Source organism: Gorilla gorilla, chromosome 10 (genome assembly GCF_029281585.2).
Source record: "Gorilla gorilla gorilla isolate KB3781 chromosome 10, NHGRI_mGorGor1-v2.1_pri, whole genome shotgun sequence".
NCBI classification, from domain to species: Eukaryota; Metazoa; Chordata; class Mammalia; order Primates; family Hominidae; genus Gorilla; species Gorilla gorilla.
This window is the reverse complement of record NC_073234.2, coordinates 69,282,517-69,289,953: the sequence shown is the minus strand read 5'-3', so window position 1 is coordinate 69,289,953 and position 7,437 is coordinate 69,282,517.

Here is a 7,437-nt window from a genome sequence, read left to right as displayed (position 1 = left end):
GACGGAGTTTCGCTCTGTCGCCCAGTCTGGAGCGCAGTGGCACCACCTCGGCTCACTGCAAGCTCCGCCTCCCGGGTTCACGCCATTCTCCTGCCTCAGCCTCCCGAGTAGCTGGGACCACAGGCGCCCGCCACCAAGCCTGGCTAATTTTTTGTATTTTTTTAGTAGAGACAGGGTTTCACCGTGTTAGCCAGGACGGCCTCGATCTCCTCATCTCGTGATCTGCCTGCCTCAGCCTCCCAAAGTGCTGGGATTACAGGCGTGAGCCACCACACCCGGCCCGAAATTCGGGGACTTCTAACAGCAAAGCCAGTTACCTTCTCATTTCTGTGAGATGAATTCATAGTGAAGGAATGAAGGATGTGCCACTCCAAAATCTGCTGAATTGTTTAAGCTAAAGACACTTTAGAAACTGTAGTTGCAGAAAAGGCGAGCTAGCCAGGCATGGCGGCACACGCCTGTGCCACAGCTACTCCGAAGGTTGAGGTGGAAGGATCACTTGAGCCCAGGAGTTTGAGGTTGCAGTGAGCCGTGATCGTGCCACTGCACTCCAGCCTTGGCAAAAGAGTGAGACACTGTCAAGAAGAAAGGAAAGAAAGGGCCAGGTGCGGTGGCTCATGCCTCTATTCCTAGCACTTTGGGAGGCCAAGGCGGGTGGATCGTTTTTGAGCTCAGGAGTTCAAGACCAGCCTGGGCAACACAGTGAAACCCCATCTCTACAAAAAATACAAAAATTAGCCGGGTGTGGCGGCATGCACTGTGGTCCCAGCTACTCAGGAGGCTGAGGTGGGAGGATTGCTTGAACCCGGGAGGCAGGGAGACAGAGGTTCCAGTGAGTCAAGCCCATGCCATGCTGCTGCACTCCAGCCTGGGAGACACAGCAAGACCCTGACTCAAAAAAAAAAAAAAAAAAAAGAAAGAAAAAGAAAAAGAAAAGAAAGTGAGGGAGAAAGGAAAGAAAAAAAGAAAGAGGTAGCTGACCTGTCCTTTCCTACCTGTTACAATCCATAAAAATTCCTTTGAGGAGGATGCTTCTTTGTACCAGGGTGAGAAAACAACCCCTATCTCCAGAGACTGGGAACTGATGCTCCAACAGGCCTGTATAAATAAACTTACTAAACTAACCCTTATCTTCCACTAGCTTTACACCTCTCCATAAATCTCCTAGTGACTGCCCTGGAATTTACTACTTCAGCCCAGATCCCTTTGTCTTGTCATTTCTTCACAAATTTATCATTCTTTATCTGAAAAGTAAAAAATCTTCCTACTTTTGTTATTTCTTTGAGTCTTCACTCTCTTGTGAGGGTCCCTATGTACATGCAAAAATTAATAAAACATGTATGCTCTTCTCTTTTTGATGTCTTGTGTCAATTTGATTTCTGGACCCTACTTAAGAAAGTCCTACTTAAGAACTAAGATGAGTAGAGGTGATTTTAGGCCCTCCTACAATAGTTCAGAAAACAACAAGTATGGTGGTGGTGCTGGTAGTCCTAGCTACTTGGGATGCTGAGGTGAGGAATCACTTGAGCCCGGGAGTTTGAGGTTGCAGGGGAGCTATGATTGCACCACTGCACTTCAGCCTGGGCAACAGAGCAAGACCCTGACTCTTAAATTTTAAAAAAAATTTGTTTGCTTCAAAAGATGTAATTGTGAATGAATTATATATCGCACTAAATAGAAATTTGTTCAAATAAAAACTATCAAACTCTTGTGCAGATTTGGCCTGAGGGATGGCTGGATCTGAGCAAATCTCAGTGGGTTGTGACAGCGTGTGTGGCTTGATAGTTTCCTTGTTTGATTCTCACATAGTGCCCACCCACAGACAGCTTTTTTTTTTTTTTAAAGATGGAGTTTCGCTTTTGTCACCCTGCTGGGTTCAAGCGATTCCCCTGCCTCAGCCTCTGAGTAGCTGGGATTATAGGCGCCCGCCACCACACCCAGCTAATTTTTGTATTTTTAGTAGAGACGGGGTTTCACCATGTTGGCCAAGCTGGTCTCGAACTCCAGACCTCAGGTGATCTGCCCACCTCTGCCTTACAAAGTGCTGGGATTATAGGCATGAGCCACTGCGCCCAGCCAATTTTTGTATTTTTAGTAGAGACAGGGTTTCACCATGTTGGCCAGGATGGTCTCGATCTTCTAACCTCGTGATCCACCCACCTCAGCCTCCCAAAGTGCTGGGATTACAGGCATGAGCCACTGTGCCCAGACAGCAGAGTAGTTTCTTGATGGCCGGGGTGCTGTCTTCATTTGGAACTGGCTGGAAACCCTGTTGCTGATCATCTGAAGCTTGACGGTCTCTAGGCGAGAGAAAATGAATTTGGTTAAAAGATTTAATGGGAATTTCAGGGGTGGATACCTATGCTGTCAGGGATATTTGTTATAGGAATGAATTAAAACATTCTATTGGCCGGGCGCAGTGGCTCACACCTGTAATTCTAGCACTTTGGGAGGTGGAGGCGGGTGGATCATGAGGTCAGGAGATCTAGACCATCCTGGCTAACCCGGTGAAACCCTGTCTCTACTAAAAATACAAAAAATTAGCCAGGCTTGGTGGCGGGTGCCTGTAGTCCCAGCTACTCGGGAGGCTGAGGCAGGAGAATGGCGTGAACCCGGGAGGCAGAGCTTGCAGTGAGCCAAGAACGCACCACTGCACTCCAGCCTGGGCGACAGTGCGAGACTCCATCTCAAAAACAAAACAAAAACAACGTTCTGTTTAGGCCGGGCGCGGTGGCTCACGCCTGTAATCCCACCACTTTGGGAGGCCGAGGCAGGCGATCACAAGGTCAAGAGATCCAGACCATCCTGGCCAACATGGTGAAACCCTGTCTCTACTAAAAATACAAAAATTAGCTGGACGTGGTGGTGCGTGCCTGTAGTCCCAGGTACTCAGAAACTGAGGCAGGAGAATCACTTTAACCCGGGAGGCGGAGGTTGCAGTGAGTGGAGATCACGTCTCTGTGCTCCAGCCTGGTGACAGAGCAAGACTCCTTCTCAAAAAAAAAAAAATTGTTTAATTACTACAAAGGAAGTGATTCCAACTGTTTGAAAGATGGAAATCAATCTGCAAAAAATATAAAAACATGGCTACTGTTATCCAGCCTACAGTAATGATGCAACGAAACACCAAGGAAAATTGGTAGGCTGCTTCTTCTCTTTTGGCTTCCTTCTAAACAGGTACTTCAGGGCTTCCACAGGTTCACAGTGTAGTGGATGATGGGAACTTCAGGTTCCAGGTCTGGGGCTTCAGGTATCGCAGACTTGATCCTTGAAAGACGTATTGAACGATCTAATCCCAGTCCTTTGACCACAGAAGGTGTGGCCATTACCACTGAAAATGGTCCTTTCCATTTGGGTTGCAATTGTTGAGCAGGTGATCCCTCCTTGCATGTTTTAACAAGTACCTTATCCTGACTTGATTTTGGGTTACTGGTTAGTTCCCAGTATAGGGAGCCTTTGAGTTCCAAACTTTTGTAAAGCCTGCTGAAATTGACCTAGGTTAGCTAGGTATTTTACTAAATTGGCTGTTTCTGAATCAGTAATTAGATCATTAGTTAAGAATGCCCTTCCGTATAACATTTCGTATGAGCTTATATTAATTTCCGCTCTAGGGGTATTACAGGTCCTTAAGAAGGCTATGGGCAGTAGGCTGACCAAAGTTTCTAATGTTTCCTGACATAGCTTAGATAACACTCATTTTAGAGTTTGGTTAGCCCTTTTTACTTTCCTGGAGGATTGAGGCCTTCATGCTGAATGTAAATAGTATTTGATTCTATGATGGCTAATATTGAGCGTCAACTTGATTGAAGGATGCAAAGCATTGTTCCTTGGTGTTATCTGTGACGATGTTGCCAAAGGAGATTAACATTCCAGTCAATGAACTGGGAAAGGCAGACCCACCCTCAATCTGGGTAGGCACAATCTAATCAGCTGCCAGTGCAGCCAGAATAAAAGCAGGCAGAAGAATGTGGAGGGATTAGACTGGCTTAGCCTCCCAGCCTACATCTTTCTACCATGCTGGATGCTTCCTGCCCTTGAACATCAGACTCCAAGTTCTTCAGCTTTGAGACTCAGACTGGCTGCTTTGCTTCTCAACTTGCAGACGGCCTATTGTGGGACCTCACCTTGTGATTGTGTGAGTCAATACTCCTTAATAAACTCCCCTTTATATATACATCTATCCTATTAGTTCTGTTCCTCTAGAGAACCTTGACTAATACAGATTTTGAGAGCCTTAGCAACACTGTGAGTTATTTGGGAGATAAAGGTCAGGCCATTATCACTTTAGAGACTCTGAGGTAACCTAAACTTAGGGATTATTTCTTTTAAGAGAAACTTTAGGCCGGGCGAGGTGGCTCACACCTGTAATCCTAGCACTTTGGGAGGCTGAGGGGGGCAGATCACCTGAGGTAAGGAGTTTGAGAGCAGCCTGACCAACATGGAGAAACCCTGTCTCTACTAAAAAATATAAAATTAGCCAGGCATGGTGGCTCATGCCTGTAATCCCATCACTTTGGGAGGCCGAGGCAGGCAGGTCACCAGATGTCAGAAGATCGAGACCAATTTGGCCAACATGGTGAAACCCCATCTCTACTAAAAAAATACAAAAATTAGCTGGGTGTGGTGACACACACCTATAATCCCAGCTACTTGGGCGGCTGAGGCAGGAGAATGGCTTGAACCCGGGAGGTGGAGATTGCAGTCAGCTAAGATCACGCCACTGCACTTCGGCCTGGCGACAAAGCGAGACTCCATCTAAAAAAAAAAAAAAGTATCCTCTACAAGCTGGCATATGGGTGAAGTCTAATTGCCAGTCTTCCCCTGGGTAAGTTCCTCTCCTCTGGACTAGTTCTATTAGGGGAGACATTTTGTGTCCCAGGTTATTAAGAGCACCCAGTGAGCAGACTTGACAGACCTGCTAAGTTAGGCCCAATGAAGAGCCTGTTAACCATGGCCAGGGTGGCATCTCTCCCCATATGGAAGGAGTCAAGCAGGGTTTTTACAATTCTCCATTGGGCTGTTTGAGGGAGATATGCTTTTGATCCCATATACCACCAGGATCCTTGTTTTTGTCCCCCCCCTCCGTTATTAACTCTACAGTGTGTATTCAGGTTCTATTGGGAAATCATAGAAAGGAAGTAGTGCTAGGATCTGTTGGGATTACACCCTGAGGGCTTCAGCTTTTGCTTCTCTATCAGCCTTTCTGTTCCTTTGTGCCATAGGAGTTAAGTTCCTTTGATGCCCCCTACAATGGATTATAGCTACGGCCTTTGGCAGGTGTATTGTTGCTAATAACTGAATAATTTCAAGCCCATGCTTTATAGGACAGTGTTTGCTAGTTAGTAGTAGTCCTCTTTCTTTCCAGATTGTAGCACGAGCATGAACCACAAAGAACGCATATTTAGAATCTGTATAGATGTTAAGGTTTTTCCTTTGTCCCAGCATTAATGCTCCAGTAAGAGCAATGATTTCAGCCTTTTGTGCTGATGTGCCAGGGGGCAGTGGCTGGGCTTCAATAATGGTGTTGTGATTTACTATTACATATCCAGCTCTGCACTCCCCATTTGACACAAAACTACTGCCATCTATGAACCAGTCACCCTCAGAATCTGGAAGAGGCTGATTTTTTTTTTTTTAAGACGGAGTCTCACTCTGTTGCCAGGCTTGAGTGCAGTGGCATGATCTTGGCTCACTGCAACCTCCCACTCCCTGGTTCAAGCGATTCTCCTGCCTCAGGCTCCCGAGTAGCTGGGATTACAGGCACCCACCACCATGCCCAGCTCACTTTTGTATTTTTAGTAGAGATGGGGTTTCACCATCTTGGCCAGGCTGGTCTCGAACTCCTGACCTCAGGTGATCCACCCACCTCTAACTCCCAAAGTGCTGGGATTACAGGTGTGAGCCACTGTGCCTGGCTGTGTCCCTTTATCTCTAAGACTGACTTTACCTGATTGGGGGTTAGAACTTCCAGCAGTTGGTCCAGGTTGATTTTAGTGGCTTCCTCCACTAACATAGCAGTGGCTGCTATTGCCTGCAGGCAACTTGGCCATCGTGAGGCCACTCCATTCAACTTCTTTGAAAAGTGGGCAGTTGGGGCCAGGCGTGGTGGCTCACGCCTGTAATCCCAGCACTTTGGGAGGCAGAAGTGGGCAGATCACAAAGTCAGGAGTTCAAGACCAGCCTGGCCAACATAGTGAAACTCTGTCTCTACTAAAAATACAAAAAAAAATAGCCAGGCGAGGTGGTGGGCGCCTGTAATCCTAGCTATTCAGGAGGCTGAGGAAGGAGAATTGCTTGAACCCGGGAGGTGGAGGTTGCAGTGAGCTGAGATTGTGCCACTGCACACCGGCCCCTGCAACAGTGCGAGACTCCGTCTCAAAAAAAGAAAAAGAAAAAGAAAAGAAAAGAAGTAGGTGGTTGGTCTGGGTTCTGATCCTAATTTCTGGGCTAGTACTCCCATAGCTACGGCCCTCTTCTCTGCTACATACAAGGAGAAGGGCTTAGTTAGGTCTGGGATGCCAAGAGTGAGAGCCTGGGTAAGGGCCTGTTTTAGCTTGGCAAAGGCTTCTCTCATTTCTGGGGCCCATTCCATTAGCTCATTTTCAGGCCCCCTTGTTGCTTCATATAGAGGCTTTGCTATGAGCCCAAAATTTGGTACCCATATTCTGCAAAACCCAGCCATTCCCCAAAAAGAATGAAGCTGCTGCTTGGTGTTGGAGGCAGGGCTCAAACCACATATGGTTTGTGCTCATTCTGGGGATATTTGCCAGGCTCCGGGTGTTAAGACATATCCAAAATATTGGAACCATTGGAGGGTAATCTGAGCCATCTTTGTATCCCGTATTCCAGGAAATTCAAAGTTTGTATAGTATTTTGGTCAGAAGCCACCCAGGTTGGCTACGCACAAGAAGGTCATCCACATACTAGAGTATACTCCCATTCTCCAATTGCAGATCCCTCAGATCCCTCTCTAAGACTCAGGCAAAGAAATGGGGGCTATCCCGGAAGCCCTGAGGGAGCACCATCCAAGTGTATTATTTCTCTCTGGTACTAGGATTTTTCCCATTCAAAAGCAAAAAGGTATTGGGACTCTGGGGGCAGAGGAATGGAGAAGAAAGCATCTTTTAGGTCTAGGACTGAGAACTATTTTGCATCCCCTGGCACCTGAGCCAAGAGGGTATATATGGATCCACCACCAATGGATGGCCAGGGATAATGGCCTCGTTAATTATTCTGAGATCCTGTACTAGCTGGTATTCCTTCAAAGCCTTTAGAACAGGTAAGATGGGGATGTTGCAGGGAGAATTGAAGGGTTTTCAGAGCCCATGGGTAAGTAATATCTCAGCTCTGGATAGCTCAACTATTTTAACTATGAAGCCTTTTCTTGCTTCCAGCTTAATTGGTTTCTTATTTTTGTTTTTGTTTTTGAGACAGAGT